The sequence below is a fragment of the Arachis hypogaea genome, chromosome 7 (assembly GCF_003086295.3).
Source record: "Arachis hypogaea cultivar Tifrunner chromosome 7, arahy.Tifrunner.gnm2.J5K5, whole genome shotgun sequence".
Lineage (NCBI taxonomy): Eukaryota > Viridiplantae > Streptophyta > Magnoliopsida > Fabales > Fabaceae > Arachis > Arachis hypogaea.
The window spans coordinates 40432844-40449916 of NC_092042.1; the positions used below are offsets into that span (position 1 = coordinate 40432844).

The following is a 17073-nucleotide window of genomic DNA, read 5'->3' on the forward strand; positions in this document are numbered from 1 at the left end:
CCATGGCAAACCCAAGGGAGGAATGTAAGGCCATTACACTAAGCAGTGGGAAGAAATTGAAGGAAGCCTCAAGGGAAACACAAGGGAAGAAAGTGGATGAAAGCTTAAGTGACAAAGAAGAAGCACATGCACCTGCCCCCAACCCACCACAAGAAAAAGAGTCTTGAGACCATATGTTCTAAAAGCTCCTTACCCTCAACAATTGAGGAAGACTGAAAAGGACAACTAATTCTCCAAATTCTTAGAGGTTTTCAAGAGACATCAAATCAACACTCCCTTTACTGAAGAACTAGAGCAAATGCACTCTATGCCAAATTTTTGAAGGAGTTAATGACCAAGAAGAGGAGCCAGAGAAATAATGAAACTGTGGTGTTAACCGAGGAATGCAGTGCTATCATTCAACACAAATTACCTCAGAAATTGAAGGACCTTTGGAGCTTCCAAATCTCCTGTGTTATAGGAGAAATCATAGTGGAAAAGGCCTTATGTGATTTGGAAGCTAGCATAAATTTAATGTCCTTAGCAATGATGAAAAGCATAAAGATTGACGAAGCCAAACCAACAAAAATGGCACTTCAATTAGCAGACTGATCATTCAAATTCCCCCATGGAGTAGTAGAAGACTTGTTGGTAAAGGTGGGAGACTTCATCTTCCCAGCAGACTTTGTGGTGTTGGATATGAAGGAAGAGGCCAAAGCTTCAATCATTCTGGGAAGGCCGTTTCTAGCAACAACTGGAGCCATCATCGACGTCCAAAAAGGAGAACTGGTCCTTAGGCTACATGGTAGGAAGATGGTATTCAATGTGTTCAAGGCCATGAGTTACCCACAGAATCACTAGGAGAATGCATGAGGTTGGATGCAATGGAGGTCTTAGTACAAGAAACCCTTGAAGAAGAAGAACTTGAAGAGGTGTCAGAAGGAGATCCCTTCTCAAACAGTGAAGCTGCCGCAATCCAATCAACCGAGGTACTCATTCCAAGCACATTAGAGGAAAAGAAGGAAGAGAATGAAGCACCCAAACCTGAACTGAAAGCATTGCCTCCCACACTCAAATATGCATACTTGGGAAGTGATGAGAGCTACCCAGTGATCATCAGTTCTGCTCTAAGACAAGGACAAGAGAAGGAGTTAATCAATGTGCTACAAAAGCACCAATATGCTATTGGATCGACCCTTGCTGACTTGAAGGGGATAAGCCCTTCCATGTGTATGTATAAGATCCTGTTGGAAGATGATGCCAAGCCCTCCATTCAACCCCAAAGAAGGTTGAATCCAGTCATGAAAGAAGTGGTACAAAAGGAAGTGATAAAGCTATGGCAGGCAGGGGTAATCTACCCAATTTCGGATAGCCCATGGGTGAGCCCTGTCCAAGTTGTCCCCAAGAAAGAAGGCATCACTATGGTGCCTGATGAGAGGAATGAACTCATCCCTACAAGAACTGTCACGGGATGGAGAATGTGCATTGACCACAGAAAGCTCAACGAGGCCACAAGAAAGGACAACTTTCCACTTCCCTTCTTGGACCAAATGTTGGAGAGGCTTGCAGGGCATGCATACTACTGCTTCCTGGATGGCTACTCAGGCTACAGCCAGATTAAAGTTGACCCAAAAGACCAGAAGAAAACATCTTTTACTTGCCCATATGGGGTCTTTGCTTATAGACGCATGCCCTTTGGATTATGCAACGCACCTACCACTTTCCAGAGATGCATATTGTCTATCTTTTCAGATATGATTGAAAAATTCATTGAGGCTTTTATGGATGATTTTTCAGTGTTTGGTGACTTCTTCCCTAATTACTTACACCATCTTGCCTTGGTGCTAAAGAGATGCCAAGAGACTAACCTAGTCTTGAACTAGGAGAAATGCCATTTTATGGTAACTGAAAGGGATAGTTCTTGGCCACAAAATCTCTAATAAAGGCATAGAGGTGGAAAAAGCTAAGGTGGAAGTTGTAACAATCCTGTTTTTTGAGTACGCGAGATCTTTTCTGAAGGCACGGATTTCTCCGAAAGATTAGTAAAGGGAACATCTCTGCTGTATCATCAAGTATTTCAATCCTCATTGTCATTATGTAATCCTTAAGCTAGAACCTCTTCTGAGGCAAGCTCGATAATGTAATCACGAAGAACACGAAGAACACTTTGAGTGTGATGAAGAACATTGAAGAACACCTTTTAGATCTTAAAAAGGGCAATGTTGTAATTATTTTGGTGTTTGAGGGGTTATTTTGTAATTTCTAAAAGTTAGGGTGGTTAAAGTAGAAATATTAAAAGTTACAGGTGGTAAAAAGTGAATTTTAAAGTTAAAGGTAAAAGGTAAGTTAATTTTTGAAAATTTAATAATAAAATAAGAAATAATAATAAAATATTAAATAATAATATTTAATTAAAAATAATATTTTAATAAAAATAATAAAATAATACGAAAAAGGCAGTTTTCTGTAAAAGCTTTAGAAAGACAACTTTAAGCGTAGAATCTCATAATTACTGATGAGCGGATAATTTATACGCTTTTGGCATTGTTTTTACATAGTTTTTATTATGTTTTATTAAATTTTTATTATATTTTTATTAGTTTTTATGCAAAATCCACATTTCTGGACTTTACTATGAGTTTGTGAGTATTTCTATAATTTCAGATATTTTCTGGCTGAAATTGAGGGACCTAAGCAAAAATCTGATTCAGAGGCTGAGAAAGGACTGCAGATACTATTGGATTCTGACCTCCCTGCACTTGAAATGGATTTTCTGGAGCTACATAAGCCCAATTGATGTGCTCTCAATTGTGTTGGAAAGTAGACATCTTGGGCTTTCCAGCAATATATAATAGTCCATACTTTGCCCGATATTTGGTAGCGCAAACTGGCGTTTAAACGCCAGCTTTATACCCTTTTCTGGTGTTAAACGCCAGAACTGGCATAAAAGTTGGAGTTATATGCCCAAACTGGCACAAAAGCTGGAGTTTAACGCCAGGAATAGCCTATGCATGTGAAAGCTTCAATGCTCAGCCCAAACACACACTAAGTGGGCCCCGGAAGTAAATTTCTGCACTATCTATCTTAGCTTACTCATTCTCTGTAAACCTAGGTTACTAGTTGAGTATAAAAACTACTTCTCGAGATTTATTTTGAATCTCATGATATTTTACATCTGAATTTGTATCTTCTACGGCATGAGTCTCTAAACCCCATGATTGGGGGTGAGGAGCTCTGCTGTGTCTCGATGGATTAATGCAATTATTTCCGTTTTCTATTCAATCACGCTTGTTTCTATTCTAAGATACTCATTCGCACTTCAACATGATGATTGTGATGATCCATGACACTCATCACCATTCTCAACTTATGAACGCGTACAAAATAACCACTTCTGTTCTACCTTAGATTGAGTGTGTATCTCTTGGGTTCCTGGTTCACAAGTTTGATTGCCTCTCCTGACAACAGAGTGTTCAAATCCGTGAAACCAGAGTCTTTATGGTATAAGCTAGAATCAATTGGCAGCACTCTTGAGATCCAGAAAGTCTAAACCTTGTCTGTGGTATTCCGAGTAGGATCTAGGAAGGGGTGATTGTGACGAGCTTCAAACTCACAAATGTTGGGCACAGTGACAGTGTGCAAAAGGATCAATGGATCCTATTCCAGCACGAGTGAGAATCGACAGATGATTAGCCCTACGGAGCCCGTAGTTGGACCATTTTCACCGAGAGGACGGACGGTAGCCATTGACAACGGTGATCCACCAACATACAGCTTGCCATGGATGGAGCCTTGCGTGCGTGAAAAACATGTGGTATAATCAATGATCGTACTTCATCTCTTCCCATGAGCAATTAGATCAAGGAATTGGGCAATTGTTCAAGCTTAAAAAGATTGAATTGCCAAGGAATTGGGATTCAAACACCTAAGAATGCTAAGAGATCAATGAGTTGCATGGATTGATGAAGAGATGAGAATGAACTCGATCTAGAGAATGCAACATCTCCTGAACCCAATGAGCTTCCTCATTCTTATCTTCCCATTCTCTATATTCTGATGTTTACTTTGCTGTACATCATCCCCATTCCCATTTACTTTTCTGCAATTTACTTTCTACCATTTACTTTTATGCAATTCACATTCAGTTGTTTACTTTCCGTCAATTACATTTCCTGCTATTTATGTTTCTCGCTGATTAAATTATGCAAATCACAACCCAATTCTATTTAGTTTAACTAGAACATTCCTCTGATTAAAGTTGTCCAACCAATCAATCCCTGTGGGATTCAACTTCACTCTACTATGAGTTTTTACTTGACGACAATTCGTATACTTGCCAAAGGAAATTTGTAGCGATATAAATTTCACGCATCACTTGGTCCTTAGAACTTGAAAATTTTCCAAGAGGTAAGCATAGGCAAGCATACAATCCAACTTCACAAATCATGCATTATGCCAAAATGAATGATTTCAGGTATGTATAGTGCACATAGTTAAGAAAATAAGATTCAACATGTCATCAAGGCATAAGCGTAAGCAATTGATGATGAATCAAACAAGAATAACTTTAAAACAAAGCATGTTCAATTATCAACGCTTTCAAATACTAACATTGCAAGATTGATATGAAAAATGGACAGTTCCACGCCTAATGTAACTCAAACCAATTTAAGCATAAAAAAAGTGAAGTAGATGAGTTACATAGGTCAAAATGTGTAAATCTTGCATTTATAGGTAAACGAACTCAATTATTCAAAATTCAACAAATTCGGTCCATTAGAATTTTAACACATTCATTCAATGTAAGACAAGAGGAAAAACAAGCATTGAATTCAAGAGATAGACCAAAAATGTTCAATATAAAACTCTTGAGCTAAAATTGCAAACATTTGGTATGCAAGGTCACATCAACACAGAATATCGTCATTACGGATCTTGCAATATCAATTCACAAAATGTAACCTAATGAAACAAAAGCAGCAGGGTATTTCAGCATAACAGCAATAAAACAGTGAACTGCCACACAATCAAAGAGTTTCCAAATAATCTCAGCAGCAATCTCATCCAGTAATTCAACAAAAAATAATAATTAAGAAAATTCAATCATAGCATAGTGAATTAGAGATTTCACCACAATATATCAAACTCAGAACAATCCCCAAACAGTTGAGCGAAAATAGAACTTATGAGTCTAACTAACTGTCATATGCGTATGCATGACTTCAAAAACAGGGGCTGAAAACATTCGAAATCGTGCGTACGCACAATACGTTCATGAGCCTCGCACAAATTACTTTTATTTTTAGAATGTTGATCATGCGTACGCATGACACATGTGTATGCATGAAGTTTTTTTTTTGAGAAACTTTTGCTTAAAAAGAGATTTCTATCCTAATTTTTATGATTTTAAAAAGCAAAAATTCAATCAAAAATAAGCAAAACAACTAAAACCTTAACAAAAACATCAAAATTAGAAAATCAAATTAAGAAAAACAAAGCAAACTCCATATTAACAAAATTTTGAACTCCTAAATCCATTTCAATTATTCAAATATGCCATTAACAACAAAAGCTACTCAAACAAGCTAATGGCTAAAAGAAATATGTACAAGAATATTGAAGAGAAGAAAGGATTGGAAGGTTTTACCATGGTGGGGTGTCTTCCACCTAACACTTTTATTTAAAGTCCTTAAGTGGGACATTTGGTGAGCTCTTATTGTGGTGGCTTGTGCTTGAACTCATCTTTATACTCCCACCAACGCTTGGACTTTAAGTTTTCTCCAAAACTCCAATTAATGCACCAAGCTTTGATGTAATTGCAAACAAGCCAAGAGCTCCTAAAATTAATTATAAATACTAACAAAATCAAGAAAACAAACAAAAATCAAGATATTCACATATTCCCATATAAACAATAACTAATAAAAAGCACACATTGCAATTCCTTGGCAACAACACCAAAAACTTGATGCAGGCCAAACATCGGTCTAGAATTTCTCAAAAAGAATTACTTCATCGATAGTATATTTCCAAACCAACAAATGACCTGAATCAAAGTTTAATTTTGTTTGTCACAAATTCAAACCAATAAAAATCGGGAGTTTTAAATCTCGAGACATCTCTCAAAAGAATTGCATGGAGGTGTGCACATCATCGGTTATGAGAAAAGGGGTTTGAAGGCAAAAAGATAAGAAATTAAATGACAAGAAAGTAAAAAAAAAAACAACTAAAGGAATATAATTGCTAAAAGACACTTTTGGCAAGAATTAAGAGTCAAGACTTCCTATCCAAGTCATTGACCACAAACACATATTTCGTCATCTCCTACATCAGAAGAAAGTCAAATAGGCATAGTTGATCTTAATCTAAAGGTCTTACTCCTCAATGGAAACAAAACCAACTAACAATCCTGAATCACCAATCAATATTGGACATCAATGACATCAAGGTCACCTAAGTCCTCAATTCCAAGCCAAGAGTGCTAAAAATCTACTCTAAAACTAAAAGAGACATTTTAACGAACACTTGGAATTCATAAAATAAAGCATGGTAAATTGCAGGAATTATAAAGTCTATAACTACTAAAACAAGAAAGAAATAACAACAAACTAAACAAGCATCAATGAACATGAAAAATATCAAATTGCATTAAAGGAAAATGAAATTCAACAAGGATCATAAACTAAAATTTATCAAAATAAAGAATATAACAAGTCAAACTAAGAGAATTAAGACAATAGAACAAGAAAAATATAAAGAAACTACATTAAAACAAGAATTAAAATCTAAATCTAAGAAGACGCTAAACTAAAAACCCTGAATTCTAGAGAGAAGATAGAGCTTCTCTCTCTAGAATTTTACCTAAAACATTATTCTAAACTACTACTACCCTCCTTGGTTGATGCTTTATTGATCCTTGTTTCATATACTTCAGAAATGAGTTGAATTAGGCCAAAATTAGGCCAGAAATCACGAGCCACATGTTTACTTAAGTAAATCACGTGTTGCAACTCGTGCGTACACATTTGTCATGTGTACGCGCAACCTGGACAACTTGCAAAAGATGCATACGCATCCCGGCAGATTTCCAAAATTTATTTTGTTCCTGAATTCTTTACTTTTGCATGCTTTTTCTTCATTTCTTCAAGTCATCCTTGCGTCATAAACCTTAAATCACTCAAGCAAACATATCAAGACATCGAATGGAAGAAAAGTAAATTAAATTTGGTAATTTAAAGGCCTAAAAAGTATATTTTTAATAATTAAGCATAATTAGGAGAAATTCACAAAAACATGTATTTTCAATGAATAAATGCAAGATAAATTGATAAAATCCACTCTTTTAACCTAAAATTTACCGTAAAATATGAGTTATCAATGGGCTTTTACTGTTAAAATATAACCAGATGGTACTATTCTAAAGTACAAATTCAGATTGGTTGCTCAAGGCATTCACCAATCCGAAGGCTTTGATTTTAAATAAGTCTTTATTCTTGTTATTAGATTACCTATTGTGATACTTATATTAAGCATTTCATTGTCTAAAAATTCATAATTCTGCAATTTGACGTTAACAATGCATTTCTAAATAGTGATCTTGATCTAACCATTTATATACTTCAACCTATTGGATTTGAGATTAATTCTGATTCATATGTATGTAAATTTAATAAACCTCTTTATGGTTTAAAACAAGTATAAAAGGGAATGTTTGAAAAATTGAGCATTGCATTAAACTCGTTTGGTTTCTATAGTTCTAAGTATAATTCTTCTCTTTTCATTAGGCATAATATGGATTCTATGATGTACATTTTATTTTATGCAGATGACATAATTATACATGGAATTTATAATAGTGACATTGATAATATGATAAAATAGTTAGATAGAGTCTTTTTCCTAAAGGACTTAGGTGAGCTAAGTTATGTTTTAGGTATTAAGGTCCAAAAGACTAAATAGAACAACTACATTTGTCTTTAACTAAGTATGTTATTGACTTATACTTTCTAAAAAAGGTATGGGTGATGCCAGCCAAATGTCCACACATATGGTTTCATCATTACAATTGTTATCCAATGGATTTGAAAAACTTGATGATGCTAAATTATCTAGAAGTATGGTGGAAACATTACAATATTTGTGCATAACTCAACCTGACATATGCAATAAGTAAAGTTAGTCAGTTTATGCATTCCCCTTTGTTCGCTCATTGGAACACAGTGAAGAGTTCTCTAAGGTATCTTCAAGACACCAAAGAGCATGGACTCTTGATTCATCTAAGCACATACTATAGATTCTATGGATTTGCAGATGCAAACAGGGCAACAAACTTAGAGGATCGAAGATCTATATAAGCTTATTGTGTGTTTTTCAAAGTCCTAATTTGATTACTTGGTATTGGGGGAAGTAAGCTACCATTAGTAGAAGGCCTACCAAAGCAGGATTCAGAAGCTTAGCAGCCTGTGAAGAGGGGGTTTGTGTGGTTAACTAACTTGCTAACTGAGTTGAAGATTCCTCCTAAGACAATTTTCGTAGTTTTTTTTTATAATCTCATCAAAGTTTTGCTTACTGCCAACTCTATGCTAGATAATCATACCAAGCATTTTCAAATTGATATTTAGGTTATCAAAGAAATGCTTAAATCCAATTCTTTACATGTGGTTCATATTCGAGGGAATGAACAAGTGGCAGATATTTCGACTAAACTCTTCTCTGTGACTGGTTTTTAGACATTAAAGGACAAACTTTGAGTTATTCATAGGTCTTACTTGAGTTTGAGAGAGGGGGATGTTAAGTCCAATGAGGTTAAGCAAGATCAGTGTATGAGTCCAAGAAAAACCAAGAAAGTATAGCTTAATTGTTAAGCAGTTATGAAAGTTGTTTTAGTTAGTTAGTGAGTCTTTGTTTTTGTATCTCAATGACCGTCTATTATATAAGTGTGAGAATCATTGTGAAGTGATACACTTTGATTTTTCACTCATTGAACTTTCTCTTTGCTTTTCTTGTTGTGCAAGCTTTCTTTCCAGAAATCCTTCAAAGTTAGGCAGGCCACCAAGTTGGCTAGCATTTTGACTCCATTTTATTTTTGCGAATTGTGTAACACCCTATTACCATAAGCCTTACCTCATGCCGTAATGCAAAAGATAACAAAGTGTCACGACAGTTCTAATGCTCGTACGAGAATATATATAGAAAGAAATAGTAATACTAGAAGCGAGATGAAGAAATAAAGCTAAAAAATAGAGATAAAAAAGTGCGAAGCGTTCACACGATCAACTATAAACGTAAAGGCACAAGATACAACATGATCCAATAACATTCAAGACATATATATATATATATATATATATATATATATATATATATATATATATATATATAAGTGTGATAGTCAAAAGAACTCTAGCTGTATCCTGCAGAGTTTAGGCCGACTAGTTACATATAGACAATACAGAGTTTTTGAGTTAAAACAGCATATACGACTTATCTCTCGGATCAAGCCTCTAAGGCAACAAAGTCTAAATACAAAAGAGAGAGTACTACTACAAAATAATCAAAATACAAAAGGTGATAAAAGATCCTCCGCTCCGTCACCATCTCGCAACTCCCCGAGGTAGGTTACGACCTGCATCTAAAAAACAACAACAGAATATGGTATGAGAACCAAAGATTCTCAGTATGGAAACAGTGCCCAATAATGTAAGATATAAGGTTTCGGGACACCAGAAGCAATCCTAAAACTTCACATCAAGCATAAGATTCAAGCTTATAAAACAATTTAATGAAGTCCTTAAACATGTCATCTATCTTAGGGGATTTCTAATCTGACATTATCATTGCTGTCCCACAGTCTTCACCAGCCTAACCTCCATGTGACCCCATCGCCACCGCCTATCGAGCCTCCTCAATCCCAGTAGAAAACACAAGTAATTTCATACAAGTAATACACAAGTAATAGTCATATATAGCAAGTAAATCAAGAAGCAAGTAAGCATGTTATACACTAAGACAATATAGGCAAACAAACAAAGCAAACAACAGCCACATAGAAAATGCACATGATGAATGCCTGTCCTATTGGCTGTGATATCAAATTGTCGGTTCAACTACCAACCCGGCACATTCCATTGGGAATGTCACCTTTCGATCACGAATATAAGTAGGATCCCATAGGGATATTGTGTCCGGCACACGGTCCAAGGGATATAGTGCCCGATACGCTCTTGTAATTCCAAAAGGATGTGAGCGGGATTCTCTACCACAAACCTCACATTACCCAGGAATAGAGTGTCCGACATACTTTCCAGGGATATAGTGTCCCTCACACTCTTACAACTTACAGGTCGCTCCTTAATCAGAACTAAACTCAAGTCATCAATCTCATTAACTATACCCATTCCTCTCCGAGTCCCAGGCTCGTCATAACCATCGTTAGTCCTTAATTTCACAAGTTTATCATCAATTATCATCAACTCTTAAGTTCTCATAGTCATCAGCAATATAGTATTCCGCTGGTACACCCACAACTTCAGAAACCTAAGTCTCCGTCTTCTAAACTCATACGGAAATTTACCAGTTTATATCACTAATCCATCTCTATTATATTTAGGGCCTAATTACTAGTTAGTAATCTTAAACATGTGTTATAGAAGTTTACAAGCTTGCTCGGAAGATAATATGGTTAAAAACAAAGTTTTTATTGAAAAGCAAGGCTTGTGTGTACGCATAGAGGTGTGCGTATGCACACAAGGCAAACTTTCCATCTTGTGCGTATGCATAGGGGTGTGCTTACGTACGTAACAGAGGGCTCTTCCCGGCTTGTTCGTACGCATGATGTTGTGCGTACGCATAACTTGCAACTTTTCTAGGATGTGCATACACACACCCCCTCGTGCATACGCACGAGTCATAACACCCGTTCTATTCTGTGTGTAGGCACAGCTGTGTGCGTGGGCACATAAACCAGAACTTCAAATTTTTTGCAACGTCACAGAATTCAGATTTTTGACCCCAACTTCCAACGTTCATAACTTTCTCTACAAAATTTCAATTTCCAAAAAACTTGTACCATTTTAAAACTCTTTAAAATATCTTTAATTTGAAACTAATTTCATTCAAATCCAAAACCCAATACTCAAATTATGATCCGTTGAAATTAGTCAAAAATTCATTTTTACTAAAAATCTTTAAACCTCAAATTTTACCAAAACTTTCAATTCAAAGCCAATTGTTCTACATCCAAAACAATCCCAATGTATCTAAATTATGCTCATATACTTTTCAATCATTCCACAACCTACCAACATACAATTTCATCAATTCCATCCAACCATTTCCACTTATAAATCTCAAATCTCAGTAATCCACAACATTAACATCAATTTATCATCCTCAATATTTATCAACATCAACAATAATCATAATTCATTATTAACCAACGACAATCATCATATCAAAATTATCTTCCTCACATCCAACCACATGTAACTCATACAACTTCATCAAAATTCACATATCACACACATAATCCAATTGACCATTTAATCAATTCAATCCTATCGTAAGGTTAACTAGCCTAAGGTTCACGAAACATTACATATTACATAGAGAAAATCGAAGCTATACTTTGGTCGATTCTCATTATGCACAAAACACCAAATTTGATTTCCAACAAGCTTTGCAATCACCAACACCACTCCCAAATCACCAAATATCGAGTTATACATACCAATATCACTAATATCAATACCTTCATATCATAATATACTATACCACAAGAATTTCAAATATGATCACCTTATCCAACATTGATTGGGACAAAATCCAATAGAAATCAAGTGTTAGAGTGTATTTAAACCCCCAAAATCACAATAATTACTCAATAACTATAGCCAAAATTTTTGAAATTCATAGGGCTGAAGAATGAAGAGAAAAATTCAAAATCTTACAAGCAAAAGTTGGTTAGAACTAATGGGCTTGGCGAGAGATTCGTGTAGCCACAAACGGCATGCGAATCGGAGCACCATAACTCGAGATATGGTCAAATGAATGTGGTTGTGAATAGTATTTTCTTCCTCTCTTCTCTAACCCTACCAGCTGCTGTGTGTGTTGAGTTATGAAGTGTGGAGTGGCTGAAATGGTCTTTAATGAGAGTATTTATATGTTGGGCTTGGACCCAATTTAATTCGTTAGCGTTTTTGTCTCGTTTGCCCCAATTTGGGGCCAAACTTTTAGAATTAGCGTCCGATTTTCAACTTTAAATATTTCCTAAATTTTTCTATCATTTTTATTACTCTTACGGAATACCGAACAGACTTAAGTCGGTACTATCAGCTAATCTACCAGTACGCATTTTTTACACAAAAAATTATATTTTTCAACTCGAAAAATTCTACTAAATCTAAATCTTACTTCCAAATTTTAATAAAATTAAGATTTTTAAATTTTTGACTTATTTTTAGGCAATCAATTTATTATTATTTTTTTGTTAATTAATCGATTAATTATTTTAGTTCTTACAAATTTGGGTCAGCCAACCCTATTTTACTGCAGGCCTTGGCATGTAGGGCACGACAGACTACCCACTTTGATACCACTACATAATACATATTATTAACTATTGATATATACCATGTGACCGTGTTTAATAAAAATTCAAAATAATTATGCTACTTGCACATAAATAAATAGCCACCAAATTAATTATATTCATATAAAATATAATATAAATTAAAATATAAATATATATTAAAAATTAATTAAACATCGCATATACTTTACACAAATATATGTGTCTGATTTTTTTATTCACAAAGCATTTTTAATTTCCAAATTAACGTGTTGATGTGATCTTTGTCCGTTGTTAGTGTATGTTCCTCCAAAATTATTAATTTCTAGTATGAAAAAAGTATGCATACTGCTCACCAAAAAAAAAAAAGCATGCATACTAATACTATGAAAGAAATTCATTCTATTTAATTTCTCTATTTATGACGCATTGAATACATGCAATACAAGCGTTTAATTGTGCATTTTTCACCAAGTTGACACTAGAATCATTCGAATAAAAGAAAAATGTACCCGGAAAAAAAATGAGATCAGATTCTAAAAGAAGACATGGAAGTGATCATGAGTATACATTTGTATGCATGTTCTTTTCCCTAAGCGTGCATGGCCTTTTACAAAGAATATAACTTTTAGCATCTTCAATTCCACAAAATAAAGCAATCCAACTTCAAATTTCTCTGTTTCACAATTATCTCATCACCATCATTCTGAACTATCATTTTTCATAAAAAAATATTGGATGAGAGCGCTTTGTTATTTTTATACCACATTATATTAGGCTCTATTTGCTTGTTTGCTTAACGTGAGACTCATGATATTGTTATCTCCTTTTATTATAAGTTGATGTCAGCAGTATATCACAATATCAATGTAGTTCAAGTAAATCTTACCTGGCTGTTGTTGATTAGTCTTTTGTATATCGGAATAATTTTTTTATAAAATTCACTGTTTCATTAGAGACTTATATATATATATTATATTTATAAAATTTTATATTAATAAAAATTATTTGATACAATTTGTTTTACATAAAAATTGATGATAATATAAAAATGTAAAATAGATATGAATATGAGTTGAGGTTAGATTATAACTTAATTTATTGATTTCCAGGCTTTCAAAATTTATTATAAATACTTTTAATATTATTGGTACTTTAATTCAGCAATTCGATCGATAAAAAATAATTTTTATAGAAAAATAAAATATCTAATTTTATTTAAAATGATACTTTATGTAATTAATCATTAAATCTATAGAAAAATTTTAACTTAAAAGTATAGTCTATTCGATCGAATTAAGCCTATACCTTCTCAATAATTATTCAGGTTATCTCCCTTAATACATGTTGATTAAGAATCAGCTAAGCAGGAACCACATCTCATGATATTATTTATTTATCTATTATGTGGTAGTGTTCTGAAAATCGAATTGAATCGGCCGATTCGATAAGATTAATTGAAAACCGATTCTTTAACCAATCCAGTCGACATGAAAAATCACCTGACAAAAATTGATGAAAAATCGATTGAACCGACAGTAAATCGGCAAGCCGGTAGAATTGACCGGTTTTTTAACGGCTTTTATAATTATAATCGACAAGAGTATTTTTTCACTACGGCACTACTCCCCTCTCTCTCTCTCTCTCTCTCTCTCTCTCTCTCTCTCTCTCTCTCTCTCTCTCTCTCTCTCTCTCTCTCTCTCTCTCTCTCTCTCTCTCTCTCTCTCTCTCTGCCAGTAACCCTTCTCTCTCATCCAGTAGCAACAGCAGCCACCGTCTCCATCGTTGCTGAACTATTGTCGTCAGCCAGAGGGTGCCTTGCCTCCAGCAGTGATAGACAGAGGGTTAGCTTGAAGCTCTTAGCCGTCCATCATCTTCTCCTCCACATCGTCGCCTTTGAACATCCAGGTCGAAGCTCGTGGCCATCTTCTCTACATTGTCTCGTCTTCATCGTCGTGGAATTACAGATCGAAGTACGGTCAGTTGGATTCCTTACTGGTAGTTGAGTTTCGTTTCTTTCTCGCTGCTTGTTTCGTTCCTCCGTCAACGTCAGTTTAGTTCCTCTATTATTAGTAGCTCTGCTTCAACTTTTCTCTTTTGTTAATTTCTATGATTTTGAGTTTCTATTTTTTAATGATTCAAATCTATGTTTGCTTCAATTTATGGTTTCTTATTTTGTTAATTTTACTGAGTTACTGAAATCTGAAATCTAAGACGTGTCCTCATTAAGGTGGCAAGATTTGCCGTTAGCAGCGCACTAGTATAATTGACAGGTTTTGAAGGCCTATCAAGAAGTGCATGTTGTGGCATCACAAATGAGACATTGTTCAATGAAGCAACTAGTCTTGTTCAGGTTGTGGCATCACAAATGAGACATTGTTCAATGAAGCAATTAGTCTTGTTCCATTGGCACAGGTAGGGCAAGGATCTATGCCTAAACCAATAGTATAGAAGAGGTTTCTATCAACTTTGTGAGGAATAAGAGCAAGATATTGATAAGAGTTTACGTTTTTGAGTTTCTTGTTGGGACGCAGTGTAAAAGTTGAGCTATTTCTAGCAGGAAGTTGAGGAAGAGAAGGGATCACAGCGTTTGAGATGCCTTTATATTGAAATGTAGCTGTTGTGGTTTTGTTGTCAACTGAGATTGGAGCATCCATTAAGATTGGAGCATCCATAAAAACCTTTGTGGCCATGAAATACCTGCTTGGAACATTATTGGTATGGACTAAAACATTTATTGTAGTGAATAGTTTTGTTAAATTTTGATATAAATGATAGTTGATTGTATTTTGTTAAATTTTTTGACATAATTTTTTTTGATAATTGATCATTTTTTTTAAATATTTAATATTTGATATTTTATTTTTAATAATTTTATTTAATATTTAATTAAACTAATTGAACTCCAATTAAATTCTGATTGAATCATGGAACTAATGAATTAATCACTCTACTAGTTTATTGACTAATCCAATTCTCGCCACCTTGACTTACATACAATTATGGAGAAGGTAACCATGTTCTTTTTGTATACTTCTATAAATGCACATGAATGTGCAATTTCTTTTCTTGGATTCTTCCACGCATATAAATAAATGTTTTTGACACAAAATGGCGTTCAAATTTGAGACACATGTATGAAGTCAAAAATTAACAACGGAATTGGGTTGTTACCACGACGAGAAAGCACAAAAAACAACGTAATATGGAACCTAACTTTAGTGTGCATGTGGTTGGTAATATTTGAGGACGTATCTTTCAAAAAATATATTTGAGGACGTAAACGTCAATGCGTATGGATATTACCACGTGGAGATTTTTTATGAGATGTGAGTGGGGACCTTGTATTCTTTTATTTTTTTTTTTTAAAGCATTTGAGAGTTCATATACTCTTATGGCCTCATCACCACTTGCGTCAAAATGAAGATTGTGCTTTCATGCATTCCTAATTTAATTTGTTAATTAAATTACAATTTATATCTCCAAACATTAATTTTAAAAAAAAAACTTGAAAAAAAAAAGAGTAAAACTTAGTCGAACATGTCCCATAAGTTGAATATAAAAGTAATATTATATGATTAATAAAATTTATTATTTTTTATCAATCTTTGATTAATAAATATATTTTTATATTAAATTTTAAATCTTAAATTTTTAAAATTTAAATTCTAATAATATAAAAAAATATTAACCTAAAATATTAACTAATATTAAAGGAATTATCACTTGCTTGCATTATAAGTAAACTAAGTTATGAATTGAAAAAATAATTATGGTTGTGTGTGAGATTTGGAACTATTAGAGTATGATAAATGAAGAGAGAATAAAAAATAAAAGAAAGGAAGAATGAATTAAAATGAATTACTAGACTTATGTTTAATTGGAAATCAGAATCATCATTTACAATTATAAACTAGCTGAACTTATATATACTACATGCTGCACTACATTCACAACTGAAGTGATTTTGCATTCTAGCCAATCTTTTCCAAAACTAACTTAACTTCCCTTAATAGTTTCTTGTTTCTTGTTTTTGTTTAGACCCTTAAAAAATGCCCTTCCTCCCCCCTTTCCCCCTTCTTTTTTAAATTTGAGTTGGATCTTGAAATTGTTCGAATATATTAAAATCAATTAGAATTCATTAAAATTATTTATCATATCTATATATTTATTATGTCTTTATTATTTCGATTCTCTTAATACTTATAAATATTTTTTTACATTGTATCATTCTACACAACTTGAATAATACATAAAACACTTTCTTCAAATTACTTTCTTGTTTTTAATTAACATGGTATCAGAGCTTTGGTATCCTCCTTGAAGAAGGTAGGTTATTTTTCTTTTAGTGAAATTACCGTATTTTTTTCACACTTTTTCTCTATGCCATTTTTCTTTGTCTTTTGTCACTTTTTTTTATGCTTTTTTACCTCATTAACTAGCCTATCCTCTCCATCTTGTATCTTTCTGAGTCGAATGAATCAAACACCATTATTATCCGCTGCTTACCTAGCTATTCTTATGGA

At 33.9% G+C, this 17073-nt stretch overlaps 1 long non-coding RNA gene across 1 annotated transcript; it reads right to left on the reverse strand.

The window, feature by feature from the left end:
• Window positions 1-9266: 9266 nt before the first annotated feature.
• On the reverse strand, window positions 9267-12108 carry LOC140174223 (uncharacterized). The gene is made up of 2 exons (XR_011863474.1): window positions 11928-12108; window positions 9267-9610 (listed from the first exon to the last, which is right to left on the reverse strand). It is a non-coding gene; the product is annotated as an uncharacterized lncRNA (long non-coding RNA).
• Window positions 12109-17073: the final 4965 nt, after the last annotated feature.